General features: G+C 39.5%; 1 protein-coding gene and 1 pseudogene across 2 annotated transcripts in view; one reads left to right on the top strand and one right to left on the bottom strand.

The window, feature by feature from the left end:
• Positions 1-24,916, top strand: part of KCNAB1 (potassium voltage-gated channel subfamily A regulatory beta subunit 1) — a 420,781-nt gene that overhangs the window by 20,300 nt on the left and 375,565 nt on the right. Inside the window, exon 1 of one of the 2 annotated variants that reach the window (XM_070466537.1) lies at positions 11,163-11,193. The exons of the other annotated variant lie outside the window; for it this stretch is intronic. The gene's annotated coding sequence lies outside the window, so the exon portion shown is untranslated. Of the gene's footprint in view, positions 1-11,162; positions 11,194-24,916 lie in introns of those variants that run through there. 2 annotated transcript variants of the gene reach the window in all.
• Positions 17,897-18,024, bottom strand: LOC139034924 (small nucleolar RNA SNORA70; annotated as a pseudogene).

Below are 24,916 nucleotides of genomic sequence, written 5' to 3'. Positions count from 1 at the left end.
ATTTTTGCCTCTACGTTCATCAGTGATACTGGCCTGTAGTTTTCTTTTCCTGTGTTGTCTTTGTCTGGTTTTGGTATCAGGGTGATGGTGGCCTCCTAGAAAGAGTTTGGAAGTGTTCCTTCCTCTGAAAGTTTTTGAAAGAGTTTTAGAAAGATAGGCATTAACTCTTCTCTAAGTGTTTGATAGAATTCTCCTGTGAAGCCATTATGGTCCTGGGCTTTTGTTTTCTGGGAGATTTTTGATCACAGCTTCAATTTCAGTGCTTGTGTTTGGATTGTTCATAATTTTATTTCTCGTCGGTTCAGTCTTGGAAGATTGAACTTTTTAAAGACTCTGTTCATTTCTTCCAGGTTATCCATTTTATTGTCATATAGTTGTTCATAATAGTCTCTGATAATCCTTTGTATTTCTGCATTGTCTGTTTTAACCTCTCCTTTTTCATTTCTAGTTTTGTTGATTTGATTCTTCTCTCTTTTTTCTTGGTGAGTCTGGCTAAAGGTCTATCAATTTTGCTTATTTTCTTGAAGAACTAGCTTTTAGTTTTATTAATCTTTACTATTGTTTCTTTCATTTCTTTTTCATTTATTTCTGCTCAGATCTTTATGATTTCTTTCATTCTACTAATTTTGAGGGTTTTTTTTGTTCTTTTTCCAGTTGCTTTAGGTGTGATGTCAGGTTGTCTATTCAATTTTTTTCTTGTTTCTTGAGGTAGGATTGTATTGCTACAAACTTCCCTCTTAGAACTGCTTTTGCTGCATCCCATAGGTTTTGAATTGTCATGTTTTCATTGTCATTTGTTTCTAGAAATTTTTTGTTTTCCCTTTTGATTTCTTCAGTAACCTGTTGGTTATTTAGAAACGTGTTGTTTAACCTCCAGATGTTTGTGTTTCTTATGGTTTTTTTCTTGTACTTGATATCTAGTCTCATAGCATTGTGGTCAGAGAAGATTCTTGATATGATTTCAATTTTCTTAGATTTACTGAGGTTTGATTTGTGACCCAAGATGTGGTATATCCTGGAGAATGTTCCATGTGCACTTGAGAAGAAGGTGTATTCTTCTGCATTTGGATAGAATGTCCTGAAGATATCAATGAGATCCATCTCATCTAATGTATCATTTAGAACTTGTGTTTCCTTATTAATTTTCTGTTTTGATGATCTAGCCATTGATATAAGTGGGATGTTAAAGTCTCCTACTATTATTGTGTTACTGTTATTTCTCCTTTTATGTCTGTTAGTGTTTGTCTTATGTATTGAGGTGTTCCTATGTTGGGTATGTAGATATTTACAATTGCTATGTCTTCCTCCAGGATTGATCCCTTGATCATTATGTAGTGTGTCCTTCCTTTTCTCTTGTAATCTTTATTTTAAGGTCCATTTTTGTCTGATCTGAGGATGGCTACTACAGCTTTATTTTGCTTCCCATTTGCATGGAATATGTTTTTCCATCCTCTCACTTTCAGTCTATATGTGTCTTTAGGTCTGAAGTGGGTTTCTTGTAGACAGCATATATATGGGTCTTGTTTCTGTATCCATTCAGCCAATCTGTGTCTTTTGGTCGGAGCATTTAATTCATTTACATTTAAAGTAATTATTGATGTATATGTTCCTATTGCCATTTTCTTAATTGTTTGGGGTGGCTCTTGTAGATCTTTTTTCTTCTCACATTTCTTGACTATATAAGTCCCTTTAGCATTTGCTGTAAAGCTGGTTTGGTGGTACTGAATTCTCTTAACTTTTGCTTGTCTGAAAAGTTTTTTATTTCTCCATCAATTTTGAATGGGATCCTTGCCAGGTATAGTAATCTTGGTTGTAGATTTTTCCTTTTCAGCACTTTAAATATGTCCTGCCATTCCCTTCTGTCCTGCAGTTTCTGCTGAAAGATCAGCTGTTAAGCATATGGGGTTTCCCTTGTATGTTACTTGTTGCTTCTCCCTTGCTGCTTTTAATCTTCTTTCTTTGTGTTTAGTCTTTGTTAGTTTGATTAGCATGTGTCTTGGCATGTTTCTCCTTTGGTTTATCCTGTATGGGACTCTTTGTGCCTCTTGGACTTGATTGACTATTTCCTTTTCCATGTTGGAGAAATTTTCAACTATAATCTCTTCAAAAATTTTCTTACACTTTCCTTTTCTCATCTTCTGCTACTACTGCTGCTGCTGCTAAGTCACTTCAGTCGTGTCCAACTCTGTGCGACCCCATAGACCTCAGCCCACCAGGCTTCCCCGTCCCTGGGATTCTCCAGGCAAGAACACTGGAGTGGGTTGCCATTCCCTTCTCCAGTGCATGAAAGTGAAAAGTGAAAGTGAAGTCGCCCAGTTGTATCCAACTCTTAGCGACCCCATGGACTGCAATGCAGCTTACCAGGCTCCTCCATCCATGGGATTTTCCAGGCAAGACTACTGGAGTGGGGTGCCATTACCTTCTTCTGGGACCCCTATAATTTGAATGTTGGTACATTTGATATTGTCCCAGAGGTCTCTGAGTCTATCCTCAGTTCTTTTCATTCTTTCTACTTTATTCTGCTCTTCGGAAGTTATTTCACCATTTTACTTCCAGCTCACTGATTCATTTTTCTGTTTCATATGTTCTGCTATCGATTCCTCCTAGATTATTTTTAATTTCAGTAATTGTGTTGTTTATCTCTATATGTTTATTCTTTAATTCTTCTAGGTCTTTGTTAATTGATTCTTGCATTTTCTCCTTTTTGTTTTCAAGGTTTTTGATCATCTTTACTATCATTATTCTGAATTCTTTTTCAGGTAGTTTGCCTAATTCCTGTTCATTTATTTGGACATCTGTGTTTCTAGTTTGTTCCTTCATTTGTGTAGTATTTCTTTGCCTTCTCATTATTATTATTTTTTTAACTTATTGTGTTTGAGGTCTCCTTTTCCCAGGCTTCAAGGTTGAATTCTTTCTTCCTTTTGGTTTCTTGCCCTCCTAAGGTTGGTCCAGTGGTTTGTGTACGACCTGAATAGGGTGAGACTTGTGCTGAGTTTTTGTTTGTTTGTCCTCCTCTGATGGGCACGGCTGAGTGAGGTGGTGATCCTGTCCCCTGATGACTGGGTTGTATATTTGTTTTGCTTGCTGTTTGGATGAGGCATCCTGCACAGGGTGCTGCTGGTGGTAGGGTGACGCTGGGCCTTGTATTCAGGGGTCTCCTCTGTGTGAGTCTCACTGTCTGATGCTCCCAGGGTATTCACGGGGTTCCCTCTGTGTGAGTTCTCACTGTCTGATGCTCCCCAGGGTATTCACGGGGTTCCCTCTGTGTGAGTTCTCACTGTCTGATGCTCCCCAGGGTATTCACGGGGTTCCCTCTGTGTGAGTTCTCACTGTCTGATGCTCCCCAGGGTATTCACGGGGTTTCCTCTGTGTGAGTTCTCACTGTCTGATGCTCCCAGGGTATTCAGGGGTTCCCTCTGTGTGAGTCTCACTGTCTGATGCTCCCAGGGTATTCACGGGGTCTCCTCTGTGTGAGTCTCACTGTCTGATGCTCCCAGGGTATTCACGGGGTCTCCTCTGTGTGAGTCTCACTGTCTGATGCTCCCAGGGTATTCACGGGGTCTCCTCTGTGTGAGTCTCACTGTCTGATGCTCCCAGGGTATTCAGGGGTTCCCTCTGTGTGAGTTCTCACTGTCTGGTGCTCCCAGGGTCAGTTCCCTGGTGTCCAGGGTCTTGGAGCCAGTGCTCCCACTCCAAAGGCTCGGGGCTTGATCTCTGGTCAGGAACGGAGATTCTACCAGTGGTTCATTATGGCATTAAGTGAGATTAAAACAAATATCCAAATCAAGAAACCAAAGATGAATCCCACACAAATGGCAGTTACAAAATCAGGCAAATAATAGTTAAAATAATGAATATACACATATACATAGACATCCATGAGCAAAGTCAAAACAGTCCAGCAAATATAAAGTACAATAGATTGACCTGGAAAACAAAGGAAATAAAAAATTATATTTGCCAGTTAAGAGCAAAATTAACTAAACCACAAACTGGAAAACAAACTAAAGCAAGATGCCAAGTGGGGAATAAAGCAATGAAAATAAAACTAGCAAATATGTTGCCAGGAAAGGAAAGAAAGAAAAGAAAGAAAGAATAGATATGCAAAGTTAAATGGAGGTAGATGAAGATTTATATACACTAAAGATTAACTGCAAGAGGAAAAGGACAGTAGGAAAGGCAAACAAAGGCATAAATGTAGAAAAATATAATAGGTCTAAAAAGTTAAAATTATAAAAAAAAAAGAAAAAAATGGAAGAAGGAAGAAAAGAGAAAAAAAAAAGGAAAACTCCACAGAACTGCAAAAACCCATTGTAGAGGCAGAGGTTTATAACAACAATAAAAAGTGTGACTGAATATACACATATACATATACACCCATAAGCAAAATCAGAACAGCCCAACAAAAATAAAGTACAGTAGATTGACCCGCAGACAAAAGAAACCAAAAACTACATCTACCAGAACAAAACTAACTAAAGCACAAAGTGGAAAACAAAACTAGAGAAAGGTGCCAATTGGGGAATAAAGCAATGAAAATAAAACTAACAAATATGTTGAGAGGAAAGGAAAGAAAGAATAGATATGCAAATTAAGGAGGTAAATGAAGAAGATTTATATACATTAAAGATTAACTGCAAGGGGAAAAGAATGGTAGGAAAGGCAAACAAAAGAATAAATGTAGAAAAAATATAATAGGTTAAAAAAATTAAAGATTAAATTTATAAAAAAGAGAGAAGAAAAAAAATGGAAGAAGAAAGAAAAAAGAAAAAAAGGAAAACTCCACAGAACTGCAAAAGCCCAATGTAGAGGCAGAGGTTTATAACGACCATAAAGTGTGACTGAATATACACTTATACATATACACCCATAAGCAAAATCAAAACAGTCCAACAAAAATAAAGTACAATAGGTTGACCCAGCGAACAAAGGAAACCAAAAATTACGTCTACCATAACAAAACTAACTGAAGCACAAACTGGAAAGCAAAACAAGGTGCCAATTGAGGAATAAAGCAATGAAAATGAAACTAACAAATATGTTGAAAGGGGAAGAAAGAAAAGAAAGAATAGATATACTAAGTTAAATAGAGGCAGATAAAGGAGATTTATATACATTAAAGATTAACTGCAAGGGGAAAAGGACAGTAGGAAAGCAAACAAAGGAATAAATACAGAAAAAAAATAATAGGTTTAAAAATTTAAAAATTAAAATTAGAAAAAGACAAAAGAAAAAAAAAAAGGAAAACTCCCCAAAACTGCAAAAGCCCAATGCAGAGGCAGAAGTTTATAGCAACAATAAAAAATGTGACTGAGAAAAAAAAAGAAGAAAAAAACCCCAAAAAACTCAAAAGCTTAATTAGATTTCATAGTGCCAATAAAATCAACAACTACAATGGCGGTGGTGGGAGAGGGGATAAAAAAAAGAAAAAAATCCAAAAGGATCTACAGAACAAATCAAAACATAAGAATAATGAAATTTTTTTTGAGTCACTGCTGTCAGAGCCCTTTCCCTGGCTGGGAGTCACAGTCCACCTTACCTGCCTAGGACGCCCTCCAACACTGTGCTGGTCTCTGGACCTGCTGCGGGGGCAGCTCAGATGCTAATCTGGTCCTGCTCCTGTGTTCTTGCCTCCGATGTCCACAGCTGTCAGAACTAGTGCGTTTTCTTTTCTGGGAGCTCTCAGTGACCTTTTATTATTCCATAGACAGAGTCTGCCTAGTTGATCGTGTGGATTTAATCTGAAGCTTGTACAGCTGGTGGGAAGGCTTTGGGTCTCCTTCCTCAGCCACACTGCCCCTGGGTTTCAGTTGGGGTTTTATCTCCACCTCTGCCTGTGGGTCGTCCACTGGGGTTTGCTCCTGAGGCTGCCCTGGAGGACTCGGGTCTGCCCCTGTGAGGGCCAGGTGCGGAGGTGGTGCAGCTGCTTGGGTCGCAGGGCTTCTGGCAGCACCAGGTACTCGGGGGGGTTGGCGGCCGGGGCAGCAGGAAATACAGTGCTCTAGAAGGGAATGGTAACCGGCACTGGCCAATCCGCTCCAGTGTTCTTGCCTGGAGAACCCCCCTGACAGAGAAGCCTGGCAGGCCACAGTCTACAGGGTCGCAAAGAATCGGACACGACTGAAGCGACCCTGCGTGCGTAGGCGCCAGCCTTGTCTTGCCTGCGGCAGCTGCCTCAGTGAGAGTGCGTGAAGGTGCTGCAGCTGCTTGGCTCGCGGGGACGCTGGCGGCGCCAAGTGTGCAGAGACATGGAATGCCTCCGCCACAGGAGTTATGGCCCGATCAGAGTCTTTTCTTGAGCCTCTTCTAGCTGGTGATCAGAAGGCCTCTTTGGCCAGTCTTTCTTCACAACTCCGCCCATTCAGGCCCTTAGAGGGTTCCCTTGCCTGGGGTCCTTCTCTGTTGTTCTGGAATCAGGTACAGAGCGGGGCTCCCCTGACTGGGGTCCTGATGTGCCTGGCACACCAGGCACTTAAAGGGGTACCTTGGGTGGCATCCTACTGTGTAGTTCAGTGCATCAGGCATTCCATGGGCCAGCCTCTCTATTCAGCTGCCAGTGCTGGCTTGTGGGGAGAGAGGCTATGGTGATGGCTCCATCCCCTACACGTGACTCAGCAGTATCTCCTTGCTTCCATGGTTGCCTGACTTTCCTCCACAGGCATTTCCCACCACAATCTCCTCCCTCACATCCCCTCCATCCATCTCTCAGCAGTTAACGGCAGCCCCTCTCCTGGGATTGCTCCATAAACCCTAAACTCCAGCTTCCAGCTGCTGCCCCTTCCAGGGGACCTGCATCCCTGTCCGGGGTATGTTTGGCTGCAGCAAGGACTGTCTGATTCTCATTCCATTTAGGCTGCCACAGATCAGCTGTTTAACTCTCAGCCTTTAATGTTTCTCCTTTGACTCAGTTGCCCCAACGTGGGGATCGGACCCCTGCTTCAGTCCCCCCACACACTGAGGGCAGGCCCAGCCCTACTAACACTCCTGTTTTTCCCCCTAGTTCCTTTGTCCTACCGAGTTTTGCCTGGGTCTGTGTATTCTTTTCTGCTGGTCAGGTACTCCTGACTGCTCTGAGCTGGGGTACTGCATGCACTTCTGTGTCTGAAAGTGTATTCCTGATGTATCTGTGGAGAGAGATGTACTCCAAGTCTACCTATTCCTCCGTCATCTTGTTCTCTCCTATTTTGTTACACTTTATTCAGCAAATATTTTTTCTTGGAGTGTGTGTGTATGTGTCTGAGGGGATATTCCACGTCAACTCACTGTTTCATATTGACCAGAAGTTCACTTATTAACAATATGCCAGCAAATTTGGAAAATTCAGTAGTGGCCACAGTACTGGAAAAGGTCAATTTTCAGACCAATCCCAAAGAAAGGCTATGCCAAAGAAGTTCAAACTACTGCACAATTGCACTCATCTCACATGCTAGCAAAGTAATACTCAAAATTCTCCAAGCCAGGCTTCAACAGCATGTGAATCATGAACTTCCCAATGTTCAAAAAGGATTTAGAAAAGGTAGAGAAACCAGATATCAAATCTCCAAAATCCGTTGGATCATAGGAAAAGCAAGAGAGTTCCAGAAAATCATTTACTTCTGCTTTATTGACTATGCCAAAGCCTTTGACTGTGTGGATCACAACAAACTGTGGAAAATTCTTCAAGAGATGGGAATACCAGACCACCTTACCTGCCTCCTGAAAAACCTGTATACAGGTCAAGAAGTAACAATTAGAACCAGATATGGAACAATGGACTGGTTCCAAACTGGGAAAGGAGTATGTCAAGGCTGTTTATTGTCACCCTGCCTATTTAACTTCTGTGCAGAGTACATCATGAGAAACACCTGGTGGGATGAAGCACAAGCTGGAATCAAGATTGCCGGGAGAAATATCAATAACCTCAGATATGCAGATGACACCACCCTTATGGCAGAAAGTGAAGAAGAACTGAAGGGTCTCTTGATGAAAGTGAGAGAGGAGAGTGAAAAACCTGGCTTAAAACTCAACATTCAAAAACAAAGATCATGGCATCCAGTCCCATCACTTCATGGCAAATAGATGGGGAAACAATGGAAACAGTGAGAGACTATTTTTCAGGGCTCCAAAATCACTGCAGATGGTGACTGCAGCCATGAGATGAAAAGGCACTTGCTTTTTAGAAGAAAAGCTAAGACAAACCTAGACAGCGTGTTAAAAAGCAGAGACATTACTTTGCCAACAAGGGTCTGTCTAGTCAAGGCTATGGTTTTTCCAGTGGTCATGTATGGATGTGAGAGTTGGACTATAGAGAAAGGTGAACACCAAAGAATTGATGCTTTTGAGCTGTGGTGTTGGAGAAGACTCTTGAGGGTCCCTTGGACTGCAAGGAGATCCAACCAGGCCATCCTAAAGGAGATTAGTCCTAAGTGTTCATTGGAAGGACTGATATTGAAGCTAAAACTCCAATACTCTGGCCACCTGATGCGAAGAACTGACTCATTTGAAAAGACCCTGATGCTGGGAAAGATTGAAGGCAGGAAGAGAAGGGGATGAAAGAGGATGAGATGGTTGGATGGCATCACTGACTCAACAGACATGAGTTTAATCAAGCTTCGGAAACTGGTGACAGAGAAGCCTGGCGTGCTGCAGTCCATGGGGTTGCAAAGAGTTGGATACAACTGAGCAACTGAACTGACTGATTGATTTACTTTTTAAATCAAGACAAATAGATATTACATTTACCAATCTGGATGGGCTCAATCAAGGGAAAAATCATAGCGAAAATATTAGAAGGAAAAACAACCATTAGGAGTTGTAAATTTTAGGTGATAAGAATGTGTGTGATTTTTCCCTCCTTCCTCTATTTTTCATTTCCAAATTTTTGCATTACTATTATAAAAGGAAGGAAAATTACAATTAAAATTAGGTTTTAAGAATTTAAGATATATGCTTTTGAAGTTCTTTTTTGAGCTACCTTGGATATAAAACAAATAATGAGATTCAGTAGTCTAATCTATAGTGAGGTTTACAGGTAAAGATTCTTGTTCTGAATTTAACCTGGAAAAAAGCTTAGGCCTTTTATGTAGTTAAGACATTGAAATACATTCTACCAAAATTCTTCCATTCTGTAGATAACCTTGAATAGCACAGACCATCTCTATCAGTTTTTCTATTACTTGCAATATATGTGTACACACACACACACACACACACACACACTTATATATCTATCTCAAGCTGGCTTAAGTAATAAAGAAAACTAACTGGCACACATAATTAAAAAGTCCAGAGATAGGGACAACTTCAGGGAAGGGTAGATTTAGGGTACAAACACTGTAGACAGGATCTAGTTTCTCTTTCTTCACATTTGTGTTTTTCGTTTTCGTTATGGCTCCATGTCAGCTCCATATGATGGTCTGTGGCAGCCTCAGGTTCTTCTCTCCTCTTCAAGGTGGATGACAAAGCTTTCATTCACTTCTAGAAGGAAAGAAGGAAAAAGTAGCTTTCTTTTCCTAGAAGTTCCATTTTTTTCATTGATTCCTTGGTTTTGATTGGATGACCTGTCCACTCTGGACCACTTTCCAGATCTGGGTGATGGAAGAAGCTATCTGAGTTCTGTAGCTTCATGCTCAATGCCTTATGGAGGATGGAAAGGCAGACTACTCTTGATGTGAGAAAAGGGAAGTCCATTATAGTGTGGCAGTATCAATTGCATGTGTTGACCACATTCTCTGCTGATCATATTTAGAGGGAACCAACGAATCTTAAGCTGGAATGGCAATGAGATCATAGCAGTAAGGTTCCAGTTAGTCAAGTATCTGGAAATTGGGGATGAGGCTACTCCACTCTTAACCACCTGAGAGCTGTCTCCATTCCTTGAGCTCTGGATCTGTTTCTTAGTTCTCCTCTTGCTCTAAAATCCTCTTTTTATCTTTAAAGGGATATTTTCCTCTATTAGTCTGCATCTCAAGTAGCTTGTGCTACTTAATCATATAACTAAAGCGAGCAGAAATCTCATTTAAATAAAGGTAAAAAAAGAAACATTGGCTTTAAATACTATTTAATTTAGTATGGAAAGTAATGCATTTTTAATAAGGAACACATTAAAAACTCATAAAGTGGTTTATTTATAAGATGGTTAGCCACCCCACCCACCAATTGCCTCATAAATACAGATAAGTTCCATCAACTGTTCAACAAGTGCAATTCTACAAATGCTGTGTTTCCTCTTGTGTCTGATTACAATAGTTTTCCTTCCACATACACTGTATGTAAAAGAGTAAGTGCACAGATTTTAGAATCTGAGATGTTGGAGACAATTTAGTATCTCACCCCAAATCTCTTGGGTAATCATATAAATAAGTTTTCTGAGGCATGAAGAAGTTAAATAATCTGCTAATACTCACATAGATGGTTTGTTAAGTTCTAGTTAAGAATTTAACCAAAGGCTTTTTAGCTACTAGTTTACTCTTTGCATAATACAGTTGTTCAAATCAACAAAGATTGACTGAGCACCATACTGGGCAGTATGCCAGTCACTGAGCTCACAGTGAGGGAAAAACATGATTTCTGGCTTCAAGCAACTCTGAAAGCAGTCTAGTAGGGGAAGCAGTCGTGTCAACCAGACAGAATCTGGCATGACAAATGCAATGTTGCTGTTTAAAACACAGTTATGATGTATTATATTAGAGTAGAACAAATGATGAATGATCTCTTGAGAGTCAAGAATAACTTTGAAGAGTTGATTCATGCACAGGATTTTGTAGGATGAATAAGAGTATAATAGTTGATTCAAGATGAAGGTTGAGGGAACATTTGATATGGAGGGAATAGTATATTTGAAGACCCAGAAGTGATGGTTGTAAAACAAGTTCTGGAGACAGCTCTGGATTCATAACTGACTCTTAAGTCTTACAAAGTAGATGACTTACACTATTTTATCCCTTCTTCTCATTCACTTTTCTCATCAGTAAAATGGAAATAGTGATACCTATTCCATCGGGTTATGGAGAATAATGTTGCAACTATAAAACATATACCATAGGAGGAGTTCAGGAGCAGGCACCCATTCTTCTCTGTCTTGCTCCTCCTCTTCCTCCTTGCCACGGCAAACCTTCTGGGTAAGGAGAGAGAGCTCAAAGAAGACGGTAAGAGGCAGGAAAGAAATAGATCATTGGAGGAGCTGGCCATGAAAAACTGCTGAGGCATTCCTAGGTAAGAAATAACAAGATCAAATTGACATCCTTAAAAGGTATTTTTGGAAGAACTGTGTACAGGAAACTGATAGAAATCTATTGTAATAATCTAGGTGAGAGGGCTTGAAGATATAAGCAAGGGCATGGAAAGGAATGAAGAAAGCAGGGATTGAACGATTTGGGAGCTGTCATGAGCGGGGTCTCTTCTGGTATAGTTTAATTCTCTGCATTCTGGTTTTCATTTCCACGTGTCTGGAAGGGAAAACACTCACAGATCTGATTAGGCCCCCAAGGAGGCATCGCACCCTGCCTCAGGAAGGAGGCAGACAAGGAGCTGCCACTACTGCTCCTGGCTCTCTTGTCTCTAAAGTGCTTCCGTAGAGTCGCTCAACTCATCTACATCTTCATTCACAGGGTAAGAAGCACCACAGAGAGCCACTGCGCCATCAGATCTTTTCTCCCTTGTCTGACTTTAAAGCAGCTCCTTAAACCACTGCGTTCTTCAGGCAATTATCTCTTCACTACTATTTGTTAACAGAGCAAACCTCAATGCATTACGTTTAAGACGCTCAAGACTTCCCTCTAAGGTTGGCGCATGTCTCTTTAACAGGAATTGAGGGCTTGGTTAGTGCAGTCTGGTGCTGGGGAGCTCACATCAAATCTCTGGAATCAACTGTTACTACCTCTGTCACCTCCAACTGCAACCTTCTTCTACTTCCTGTAAAAAACCAAGCCAAACCAAACCTGTGGCCTTTTACTACCTGTTTGCCTTTCTTGTCTCATAGAACTGTTAACAATTCTCTTATTGATAATCAAACTGAAATATGGAGTCATTAGTTTCACCCACACACACACACACACACACACACACACACACACAGGATACCTCTCACCCCTGGCCTCACCCTCCCCAGATTACTGATAGCAAGAAAAAGAATGTTATCTGACTGCCAAACTCCTAACACGGGTGTGCCAGTTAGAGGGAGGGTTTTTTTGCCTTCATTTCATGTTGTTTTCAGATCTAACTAGTATTTCACTTTTGTTCTTTTTGAATTTAGCCATCTATACATTTTGAAAAATGTTTTAATTCTTCTCACAAATGGGTTTCTTTGCATAATCTCTGAAGGCTAGTCCACAGAAACAAAACATTGTAGCTTCACACTTTTCATAAAATGATTGATCTTTGAATTAAAAACCTACAAAATATCTAAATATGTGAGATCAGATAAAAATGAGTGAAGAATTATTGGCAAGGTATTTCTGCTTTTATCTATAAAAATCATTGTGCTTTGACTACTTGTATTATAAAGACACTACTAACAATTTACTTATAGTGACACATGAGTTTTTGATTTAGATTTGAAAGCATTCTAAGAACTCACTAACCTTAGAACAAACATTAGAACAGTGTGCTTGGGATACCTGATTTTCAGCATTGGGCACATAAAAGAAACCTTTTGAAAGCTTGCATCTGAAGTGCTTTCATCACTTGAAATCATCGCATGATTTTTAAAACATTGTTTGAAGCCGAACTGAAAGGATTGTGTATTTAGGATATATTTATACTGGATGCTTTTAAGCACAAAAGAGCATATAGTAGCAGTAATGCTATATCTGTTTATTTTTGTGTAATATGTAAATCTGGCATTTCTTCCAATTTTAGGTCTATCAATTATGAAACAATCAGTTAATAATTTTGACGACCTGCTACATCAAACTATTATGCTAGACACTAATAAGGCTAACTAGCTCTCAAAATGTCCCATCAGCTGCTTTCAATCATCTCTCTCCTGACCATCTTGTGAGGACTGTTGCCTTATTTTCATTGTATGGTCAGCTGAGTCTGCAACAATTGAGTCATATTGGAGAGCATCATAGCTGTTATTAAGACATGGAGTCTTTTACTTGATAGGGTGGCTGCTAACATTCCTCATAGACATGTTGTATCTGTGAAATTCCTTCAGATCATTCTTGTTGGTGACTCAACGTGGAGCTGTTTGCCAGGCAGCATCATGGCATCCTTTGGTTAAAATAATAAAAAACACATGGCTTGACCTTGAAGCAGCTGGGGAGTCTGCCTACTCTGCTAGCTCCTGTTGAGTAAAACAACTCTTCATCTCTTTTATGTGATAGCTGCTTCAGACTTAAACCAAAGGAAACTAGAATCCCCATTGACCGTGCTTTAAGAAATAAGATCAGAAAAATAAGGAAAAGCATTGTACAAAGTCAATTATGGGATTCACACAGCTTAGGCACTCTGAAGTTAGTAACTCATTGCAGAAAAATTAGGTAGTTTAGAAAATTGCTTTTAATACTTGAGTTTATATGTGGGTTCTTCAATAGTGTTTAAGAACAGAATTCACATGCTATCCAGCATGGTAGCCACCAGTCACCTGTGGCTTCCCTGGCGGCTCAGATGGTAAAGAATCTGCCCACAGTGTGGGAGACCTGGGTTTGATCCCTGGGTCAGGAAGAAAGGAATGGCTACCCACTGCAGCCTCTCCCATAGGCAGAGGAGCCTGGTGGGCTACAGTCCATGGGGTTGCAAAGAGTTGGACACGACTGAGTGACTAACACTTTCATTTTCAGTCACCTATGGCTGTGTAAGTTATAGTTAATTTAACATTAAATTAAAATTCAGTTCCTCAAGTAGCATTAGCCAAATTTAAGTGCTTATACCCATATGAGGATAATGGTTACTGTCTTGGTCAGTGAAGATACAGAATATTTCCATCACATAATGGAATAGCTCTGCATTAAAATAGCAACTCAAGACAAGACTCTCAGACTTAAACTTCTTAAGGTTGTCTTTGCTTTTATGGATTTTTTTCAGATTTTCAAACAAACTATGTCATTAAAATTTTGTTATATAGCCCCCTATTTTGAGCCGAGCCAAGTCATGGGGGCTCTGGTTGGCCATTATGTCCATCTTGCGGTGAAAGTATAAGAATAATGATCATTAAGTATCAAATTATTACCTGGCACTGAGGTTGATTCACTAATTTGAAAATAAAATTCTGTTATGGAGAAGATGTCAGAACGCGCCTCACCAAAAGCATTTTGCTTTATGCCACTCCCTATGTCCAGCTATTTTTCAAGCCAATGAGAAGTATTATTTGAACTTGGTGATTAAATCACCACAGTGAACAGATTTCTGGCACCAGCTGAACCCTAAAATTAGGGAAAGAGAAATATGATTTTTTTCTTTATTCTTATCGGTTCAAATCCAGCCATAACTTTTTTCTTGGAATAGACATTTAGATGAGAAAGCACTTTTAACTCAACTTTATCTTGTTATTTCATTACCCTTTTGCAGCAATGACAAACTTTGAACTGAATTATAAATCAAGGCCAAACATTGCATAGATGCCACAGTACAAAGATTCATTTAGTGTGCATACAACCTTATGATCTACAAGGTGATTCATCACTTGTTACCCTGTCTTCCCACTGAGGGGTTGCTTGATGCATACTAATGTACAGAGGCCAATGCTGAGCATCTAGCTTGCAACATCTTGCATATTATCACTCTCAGATTGAACTGGTTCTTAACCCACTGACTGCGGGGAGGATTGCAGCCAACCTATTACCTAAATATGGTGAATTAATCTGGGAAAGTAGTGAAATATGAAATATGGCTTGCCCCACCTCCCCTTTGTCTGTTGACAGTTTACCAAACACTACAGTTTAGATGTGACCAGATAAGAAAGACAGGAAATGTAAGATGAGTGCCTCACAAGAAGAGAATTATAATTTTCAAATTTCATTCACATGCATTCACAGTGTCCTATTTGAGCCTCACATCATTCTGTACATGAGCAGGGAAGGTTTCGCTGCCTCAAATGAGGCAACTCTCTTGAAAAGAATTGATCATTTTCTACCCGTGTTCCTCTCCACTTGCTTCTGTGTGCAATTATTTGTGCACATGGCCATCTCTCTCACTAGATTTGAAAGTATATATGGAATGGGACCATGTTCATAACCATCTTGCTTTCCTGTCATCTAGCCTGATACCTAGTATGTGAGTTGTTCATTTGCCCAGAAGAAGAAAGGTAAATGTAACACAAAAGATCTATAAGGGAGTTAGAATGTTTTTAAGGGAAAAAAACATTACTGCTGGGTTTTGTTGCTTAGGGTGTTTGTGCTACCCAAGTCCAGGAAGATGCTGTCTAGCATGATCTGGGTCACATAGTAGATATTCAGTGAGGGAGCTGGATCTAGGACTCAGGTCTCCTTTCATAGGACCTTTCCCACTAAAACTTCCTATTTTTTATGCCACTGATTCTTTAAGACAATTCCATTTCTTTCTGTAGCTAGTCCAATAAAAGGGAGAGTGAATTGTACCTGTATATGAAATAAAAATGGGTTACAAATGCTTAAGTAGGAAGAATTGAAAAGCTGTGCTGCTGTTAATACTTTTGGATGGCATCACTGACTTGATGGACCTGAGTTTGAGCAAGCTCTGGGAGTTGGTGATGGACAGGGAAGCCTGGTGTGCTGCAGCCCACGGGGTTGCAAAGAGTCGGACATGTCTGATCGACTGAACTGAACTGATGTGGTCTAAAACCCTTTTGATGTGAAAGGAGATCCTGAGGAGAGCAGACGGGTGACTGCAGTATTATACTGTAAGCTGGGCTGTGATCACAGACAGATGGATGGTTTAGCTGGTCACTGGTGGACACACACATGTGATACTGTGTGTGGTCAGTGCTCTAAAGGTCTCAGCCTGGAGATTCAAGAGAAAGGGGAGCTGGAGCTTAGGTGAACAGAATAGAGGGGACTGAGGAGGGAGCAATCCCCACAATCAGCAGGACTTTGTGTTTCTCGTGAGTTCATGCTCACTAACAAAATCTAGCATGAAGTTGACTCTGTTAAAAACATCAGAACTTCTCTACAGATCTTCTATGTTGCATCCAGCTTTCCTCTTCTGAGCAATTGTTTTGGAATATGTTTAATATGTTTCATGTTTTCACTTATGTTTATCTTAGCTGTTTTTCAGTCGCTAAGTCATGTCTGACTCTCTGCAACCCCATGAACTACAGCATGCCAGGCTTCGCTGTCCTTCACTATCTCCTGGAGTATGCTCAAATGTTTATCTTTTTTTTTTCATTTATTTTTATTAGTTGGAGGCAAATTACTTTACAATATTGTAGTGGTTTTTGTCATACATTGACATGAATCAGCCATGGATTTACATGTATTCCCCATCCTGATCCCCCCCTCCCACCTCCCTCTCCACCTGATTCCTCTGGGTCTTCCCAGTGCACCAGCCCTGAGCACTTGTCTCATGCATCCAACCTGGGCTGGTGACCTGTTTCACCCTTAATAATATATGTGTTTTGATGCTGTTCTCTCGAAACATCCCACCCTCGCCTTCTCCCACAGAGTCCCAAAGTCTGTTCTGTATATCTGTGTCTCTTTTTCTGTTTTGCATATAGGGTTATTGTTACCATCTTTCTAAATTTCATATATATGCGTTAGTATACTGTTTTGGTCTTTATCTTTCTGGCTTACTTCACTCTGTATAATGGGCTCCAGTTTCATCCATCTCATTAGAACTGATTCAAATGAATTCTTTTTAATGGCTGAGTAATATTCCATGGTGTATATGTACCACAGCTTCCTTATCCATTCGTCTGCTGATGGGCATCTAGGTTGCTTCCATGTCCTGGCTATTATAAACAGTGCTGCGATGAACATAGGGGTGCACGTGTCTCTTTCAGATCTGGTTTCCTCGGTGTGTATGCCCAGAAGTGGGATTGCTGGGTCATATGGCAGTTCTATTTCCAGTTTTTTAAGAAATCTCCACACTGTTCTCCATAGTGGCTGTACTAGTTTACATTCCCACCAACAGTGTAAGAGGGTTCCCTTTTCTCCACACCCTCTCCAGCATTTATTGCTTGTAGACTTTTGGATAGCAGCCATCCTGACTGGTGTGTAATGGTACCTCATTGTGGTTTTGATTTACATTTCTCTGATAATGAGTGATGTTGAGCATCTTTTCATGTGTTTGTTAGCCACCTGTATGTCTTCTTTGGAGAAATGTCTGTTTAGTTCTTTGGCCCATTTTTTGATTGGGTCATTTGTTTTTCTGGAATTGAGCTGCAGGATTTGCTTGTGTGTTTTTGAGATTAATCCTTTGTCTGTTGCTTCGTTTGCTATTATTTTCTCCCAATCTGAGGGCTGTCTTTTCACCTTGATTATAGTTTCCTTTGTTGTGCAAAAGCTTTTAAGTTTAATTAGGTCCCATTTGTTTATTTTTGCTTTTATCAAATGTTTATCTTTAACATTACTTGTTTTTTGGATGGGAAAGTATGACTTATTGTTGGGTGTGAGTAAGGAGGGAACAGCACCAATGTTCTTGTGAGTGTGGGGCCCACCATTTGTCCAGGGGCCACTATTAGGAATGTATTTGATTCCTCAGCCATCTGGGATGAGCCCTTTTTCTGCCCCCATGTCCTCCAATTCTTTTGTGTTAACCTTAATAAACCCTCACTTGTTGGAGATGTAGATCCTCTGGCAGCCAGGAAACTTGAACTTGGTCTTGAGCAGGGTCTCAATCACATGCTCCTTGTTCTTCAGCTTGGTGTGGATGGACATGGTGACTTGGCCAAAGTAGACCTTGGCCACTGTGCCTAGGGCTTTCCAAAGGTAACCCACATACATGTCTGAAGCCTAGATTTGGGACAGCACAAGATCAGACATGCACGTTCACTGGAGAAGCTTGTCTCTCAAGTCACTGAGGGAAAGCTGTACCAGCAACATGCACCACTGGGGAGGCTGCTGCTTGAGGCCATTGCCCCCTGGGCTCCCATGGGGAAAAGAGCGCGGTTGGCTTAGTTGGTTACAGAGTAACATTACTTTTGTATTCATGGTTTGCTTCCCTTTGTACTTCTGGTCTATACTTGCTTTAGTTTTCAAACACAGATGATCAGTTCCACTTTTGAATACGCTTTCAAATCTTTTGAATTGAAGTTTCAAATATTGTTAAATTGGTAAACTGTTTACTGTATTCTCTCAAGGCCTTTCCTCCTCTCTGGATCACAGAGTGATTCCTGGAAGGGGGTGAGGGATTCCTATGTCATGCTCATGTGCAGAAGAAAGCCTATTGGGATGTTGGGAACTGAGTTGTGGGGATGGCCTGGCTTCTGGCTGGAGTCTACCTCCCTCATTTCTTCCCATTTGCAGATGTTCAGTGATATGTATGTAAGAGAAAGGGAAATGGCTTACTTGACATAGAGGTAATGTGCCAAGATAAATCACAGGAGTCACGAGAACATGTAATATGGTAAATAACATGTTGGGCTTAATACCTTTTAAGTGTAGTACACAAATCATTCTCAGTGTTATGATGTAGGAGAAATAGAAATGAGGTGGCACAATAGTTCCTGCCTTGTGGTCCTGTGGTCTGTGGAGGCCACATCAGGTTCCAGTACAGACAAAGGCCCTGGAGGTTTTAGCTTCCCATAGGCAAGGGGAACAGATGATACATTTGAAAACAAATAGGAATGTGAGGTAAGGACCTCAAAAGAAATCATGTGGTAGAATTAGAGGGGCAGTAACAGAGTAAGTTTGCAAAGTAGTAGGTAACCCCAAAATAAATAATGTTGATATGTTATTTTTATCATTGCACTAGAAAAAATTTAAAGTATGTGTATATAAGTAGGCAATAATATGGGATATTTAAAAACAACCCTAATTAATGAAATTCAGTGAGATCCCAGTACTACTTTTGTGATTTTAAATCTGTTAAAAGGCTTTCAAATCTTCATCTATTAGCTGTTTGCAAATAGTTTGTTTGCTTCTTCCTAACTGCACTATTGTACAGACAACTGAACAGTTGAAATTGGCAGACAGAGTGTGTACAGTGAATAAACTGGTCAACAAGCTTTATGACAAACTCTTTATTACAAATAAACTTCTTTCTTCCAAATAAAGTCCTTCTAGAAGATTATTATTTTTTTTGACTAACATCTTATAAAGACTTCTTAGGATTTTTATGAGCCAGTTTATATTTTCAGTGATTTAGTTGGCAGAACATTTGGGAGTTGTCGGGACACAGGCCCTGCTTGGCTGTGCTGGACTGTGCCTGCAGGGAAGAATGACCAGTACTGCCTCAGGCAGCCCAGGACCCTACTCTGACCCCAAGAGAGCAAAGAGTCCTTGGAATCCAAGGGATATGACCATGCAGCTGCCTCTCTTTTCTGGTCCATCTTCCCTGCATACCCAGAATTCTAGAATTCCCTGCCTGGAGGGCATGCACAGCCTCTTCTGTGGATATATTCCCTGGAGGGTGTGGAAGTACAAGCTGGGATGTCAACCTGGGCTGGGATGTCTGCAACTGGTGGCATATGAGGCGTTGTTTTTACAGAGACTAAAGGAGTAGGGTATGGAAAAGTAGGGAGCTTTCAATAAAAATTAGGCACAAGCTTGTCCCTGACTTATATCCCCTAAAAGGTAGTGGCAACGTCACTGTTGTTACAGTCTTCTGCAAATTTCTGAAATGCCGTCTAGGAAGTAACAGTACTACTGTTCTAAGTAAGAAGGCTGATTTTTTTTTTTTAATAGATAAACTTTCTCTGAAGATGACATCAAACAAATCCCAGAGATGTTTTGTGCTATGATATCAATAGAATAAAAGCATCTAATTTTCAAAGGTGCTTACTTTGAAGAAAAACTCATTGAAATGTGTAAGTTCTGATACTTTTGATAAAAACCAATAGGCTTTTAAAAACCAATTAGTTTTTTAACCAAAAGAAAAAAATGTCAGAGCAGATTGGGATAATTTATGAAATTTTTATCAGGTCACATAAGGTGGTATGATGTATTCAGTCAAGAGTCAGGTAAACTGTATTTTAGTTTCAGCATTTCTGTGAAATAGCTGAATTATTTGGGCCTTGATCTCCTAGGGTTTCAGTTTTTATGTCTATTAAACAAGAGAGGTTGAACAAGATGCCCTCTGAGCTTTCTTCTATATTTACAAGTCCAAGATTTTTGTACAAGCCATGTTCTCTCAGATATGTGACCAAAAAATAATCAAATCAAAGAGTGTCAATTGTAAGTTGTATCGTTAATTTGTGTACCATTAAGAAAGAGACACATTACTGCAGGCCAATATCACTGTTGAACATAGATGCAAAAATCCTTAACAAAATTCTAGCAAACAGAATCCAATAACATATTAAAAAGATCATACATCATGACCAAGTGGGCTTTATCCCAGGGATGCAAGGATTCTTCAATATTCACAAATCAATTAATGTGATACACTACATCAACAAATTGAAAGATAAAAACCATATGATTATCTCAATAGATGCAGAGAAAGCCTTTGACAAAATTCAGCATCTGTTTATGATAAAAACCCTCCAGAAAGCAGGCATAGAAGGAACATACCTCAACATAATAAAAGTCATATATAATAAACCCACAGCAAACATTATCCTCAATGGTGAAAAATTGAAAGCATTTCCCCTAAAGTCAGGAACAAGACAAGGATGCCCACTCTCACCACTACTATTCAACATAGTTTTGGAAGTTTTAGCCACAGCAATCAGAGAAGAAAAAGAAATAAAAGGAATCCAGATTGGAAAAGAAGAAGTAAAACTCTCACTGTTTGCAGATGACATGATCCTCTACATAGAAAACCCTAAAGACTTCACCAGAAAATTATTAGAGCTAATCAATGAATATAGTAAAGTTGCAGGATATAAAATTAACACACAGAAATCCCTTGCATTCCTATACACTAACAATGAAAAAACAGAAAGAGAAGTTAAGGAATCAATTCCATTCACCATTGCAACAAAAAGAATAAAATACTTAGGAATTAATCTCCCCAAAGAAACAAAAGACCTATATATAGAAAACTATAAAACACTGATGAAAGAAATCAAAGAGGACACAAATAGATGGAGAAATAGACCATATTCATGGATCAGAAGAATCAATATAGTGAAAATGAGTATACTACCCAAAGCAATTTGTAGATTCAATGCAATCCCTATCAAGCTACCAACAGTATTTTTCACAGAACTAGAACAAATAATTTCACAATTTGTATGGAAATACAAAAATCCTCAAATAGCCAAAGCAATCTTGAGAAAGAAGAAAGGAACTGGAGGAATCAACCTGCCTGACTTCAGGCTATACTAAAAAGCAACAGTCATCAAGACAGTATGGTACTGGCATAAAGACAGAAACATAGATCAATGGAACAAAATAGAAAGCCCAGAGACAAATCCATGCACCTATGGACACCTTATCTTTGACAAAAGAGGCAAGAATATACAATGGAGAAAAGACAATCTCTTTAACAAGTGGTGCTGGGAAAACTGGTCAACTACTTGTAAAAGAATGAAACTAGAACACCTTCTAACACCATACACAAAAATAAACTCAAAATGGATTAAAGATCTAAATGTAAGACCAGAAACTATAAAACTCCTAGAGGAAAACATAGGCAAAATACTCTCTGATGTAAATCACAGCAGGATCCTCTATGACCCACCTCCCAGAGTAATGGAAATAAAAGCAAAAATAAACAAATGGGCTCTAATAAACTTAAAAGCTTTTTCACAGTGAAGGAAACTATAAGCAAGGTGAAAAGACAGACTTCAGATTGGGAGAAAATAATAGCAAATTAAGCAACTGACAAAGAATTAATCTAAAAAATATACAAGCAACTCCTGCAGCTCAATTCCAGAAAAATAAGCCACCCAATCAAAAAATGGGCCAAAGAACTAAACAGACATTTCTCCAAAGAAGACATACAGATGGCTAACAAACACATGAAGAGATGCTCAACATCATTCATTATCAGAGAAATGCAAATCAAGACCACAATGAGGTACCATCTCATGCTGTCAGAATGGCTACTATCCAAAAGTCTACAAGCAATAAATGCTGGAGAGGTGTGGAGAAAAAGAACCCTCTTACACTGTTGGTGGGAATGCAAACTAGTACAGCTACTGTGGAGAACAGTGTGGAGATTCCTTTAAAAACTGGAAATAGAGCTGCCATATGACCCAGCAATCCCACTTCTGGGCATACACACCGAGGAAATCAGAATTGAAAGAGACACATGTACCCCAATGTTCATCGCAGCACTGTTTACAATAGGCAGGACATGGAAGCAACCTAGATGTCCAAGCAACCAGACGAATGGATAAGAAAGCTGTGGTACATATACACAATGGAATATTACCCAGCTATTAAAGGAATGCATTTGAGTCGGTTCTAATGAGGTGGATGAAACCGGAGCCTATTATTTAGAGTGAAGTAAGCCAGAAAGAAAAGCACCAATACAGTATACTAACGCATATATATGAAATTTAGAAAGATGGTTAACAATAACCCTGTATATGAGACAGTGAGAGAGACACAGATGTATTGAACAGCCTTTTGGACTCTGTGGGAGAAGGCGAGGGTGGGAAGATTTGAGAGAATAGCATTGAAAAATGTATATTATCATATGTGAAAAAGATCACCAGTCCAGGTTCAATGCATGAGACAGGGTGCTCAGGGCTGGTGCACTGAGATGACCCTGAGGGATAGGTTGGGGAGGGAGATCAGAGGGAGGGTCGGGATGGGGAACACATGTACACCCATGGCTGATTCATGTGAATGTATGGCAAAAACCACCACAATATTGTAAAGTAATTAGCCTCCAATTAAAATAAATTTTTAAAAATCCTAAAATTATAAAAAAAAGACACATTGCCTATCATAATTTTAAGACTATTGACTATAAGAAGCATTCTAATTTAGAGATGTAAAGATATTGAAAAGGATATCTTAAATATCTAATATACAGTAAATCATATTTATCTAAGCATTCTTCATAGAGTCCTGCAGAGTACCTATCACATCTAGTCATTCATTTATTCATTCAATAGGTAAATACAAATTTGGTGTCTACTGTATTTCTGGCAATAGGCTGTGCATGTATCAACATGTATTGAATAATGGAAGTTTATAACTATATATACTTGCCTTTCATAACATCAACATGAACATGATGCTGGAGATACTGGCAAGAAATCAGTTTGAAGACAGCAGCAAAATTGTCCTCTTTGGAGAAAAGCAGAATCACCAGAACCTTAATCTCTATTTGCTTCACAGGCCTTTGTACTGATAAAAGGAAGGCAGGTAAATAAGAATTCCCAGATCAGTTTTAGTAATCAAGGTGCCTTGGTTACTTTCTTCACATTTCTATGAAAATCTTGTTGAAAGAAGAACTTAATTTCATAACTAATGAAAGTGCTCCTTCAACTGTCATTTCTTTTCCACTAGGAATGAGTGTTCTATGAAACACTTTTAAACTATATCATATAAAATAATTTTACATGACTTACTATCATGCTATATTGTTAAATTAATTTTTGCATGCTTAAATCTTTATACTATCCATTTGGACTTAATAGTAGCCCAAGACATAAATAAATCCTTAAAGAAACATTTTGTAAGGAACGCTACTTCCCTAGGGAGCTTACTCTCAGAGTCAGAATCTTAAGTGCACCAGTTCAGTTCAGTTCAGTCGCTCAGTTGTGTCCGACTCTTTGTGATCCCATGGACTGCAGCATGCCAGGCTTCCTTGTCCATTACCAACTCCTGGAGACTACTTAAACTCATATCCATTGAGTCAGTGATGCCATCCAACCATCTCACCCTCTGTCATCCCCTTCTCCCCCTGCCTTCAATCTTCCTCAGCATCAGAGTCTTTTCCAATGAATCAGTTCTTCACATCAGGTGGCTAAAGCATTGGAGCTTCAGCTTCAGCATCAGTCCTTCCAATGAATATTCAAGACTGATTTCCTTTAGGATTGACTGGTTTGATCTCCTTGCTGTCCAAGGGACTCTCAAGAGTCTTCTCTAACACCACAGTTCAAAATAATCAATTAAAAAAAAAAATCATCGTATGACAAAAACCACTGCAATGCTGTAAAGTAATTAGCCTCCAACTAATAAAAATAAATGGGAAAAAAAAAAAACAAACTCAACTTTCAGGAAACTAAAAAAAAAAAAAAAAAAATCATCAATTCTTTGGCGCTCAACTTTCTTTATGGTTCAACTCTCACATCCATACATGACTACTGGAAAAAAATAGCTTTGAATGGATGGACTGTTGTCAGGAAAGTAATATCTCTGCTTTTTAATATGCTGTCTAGGTTGGTCATAGATTTTCTTCCAGGGGGCAATCATCTTTTAATTTCATATCTGCAGTGATTTTGGAGCCCCCAAAAATAAAGTCTCTCACTGTTTCCATTGTTTCCCCATCTATTTGTCATTAAGTGATTGGAACAAACGCCATGATCTTCATTTTTTGAATGCTGAGTTTTAAGCCAGCTTTTTCACTCTCCTGTTTCACTTTCATCAAGAGGCTCTTTAGTTCCTCTTTGCTTTCTGCCGTAAGGGTGGTATCATCTGCATATCTGAGGTTATTGATATTTCTCCCAGCAGTCTTGATTCCGGCTTGTGCTTCATCAAGCTAAATATTTCACATGATGTACTCTGCATATAAGTTCAATAAGCAGGGTGACAATATACGGCCTTGATGTATTCCTTTCCCAATTTGGAACCAGTCCATTGTTCCATGTCCAGTTCTAATTGTTGCTTCTTGACCTGCATACAGGTTTCTCAGGAGGCAAGTCAGGTGGTCTGGTATTCCCCTCTCTTGAAGAATTTTCCACAGTTTGTTGTGAGCCACAGAGTATAAGGCTTTGGCATAGCCAATAAAACAG

This window comes from Odocoileus virginianus, chromosome 4, assembly GCF_023699985.2.
Source record: "Odocoileus virginianus isolate 20LAN1187 ecotype Illinois chromosome 4, Ovbor_1.2, whole genome shotgun sequence".
Classification (NCBI taxonomy): domain Eukaryota; kingdom Metazoa; phylum Chordata; class Mammalia; order Artiodactyla; family Cervidae; genus Odocoileus; species Odocoileus virginianus.
Note: the sequence above shows the minus strand (reverse complement) of the source record. Positions and strands in the feature narration are given on the sequence as shown.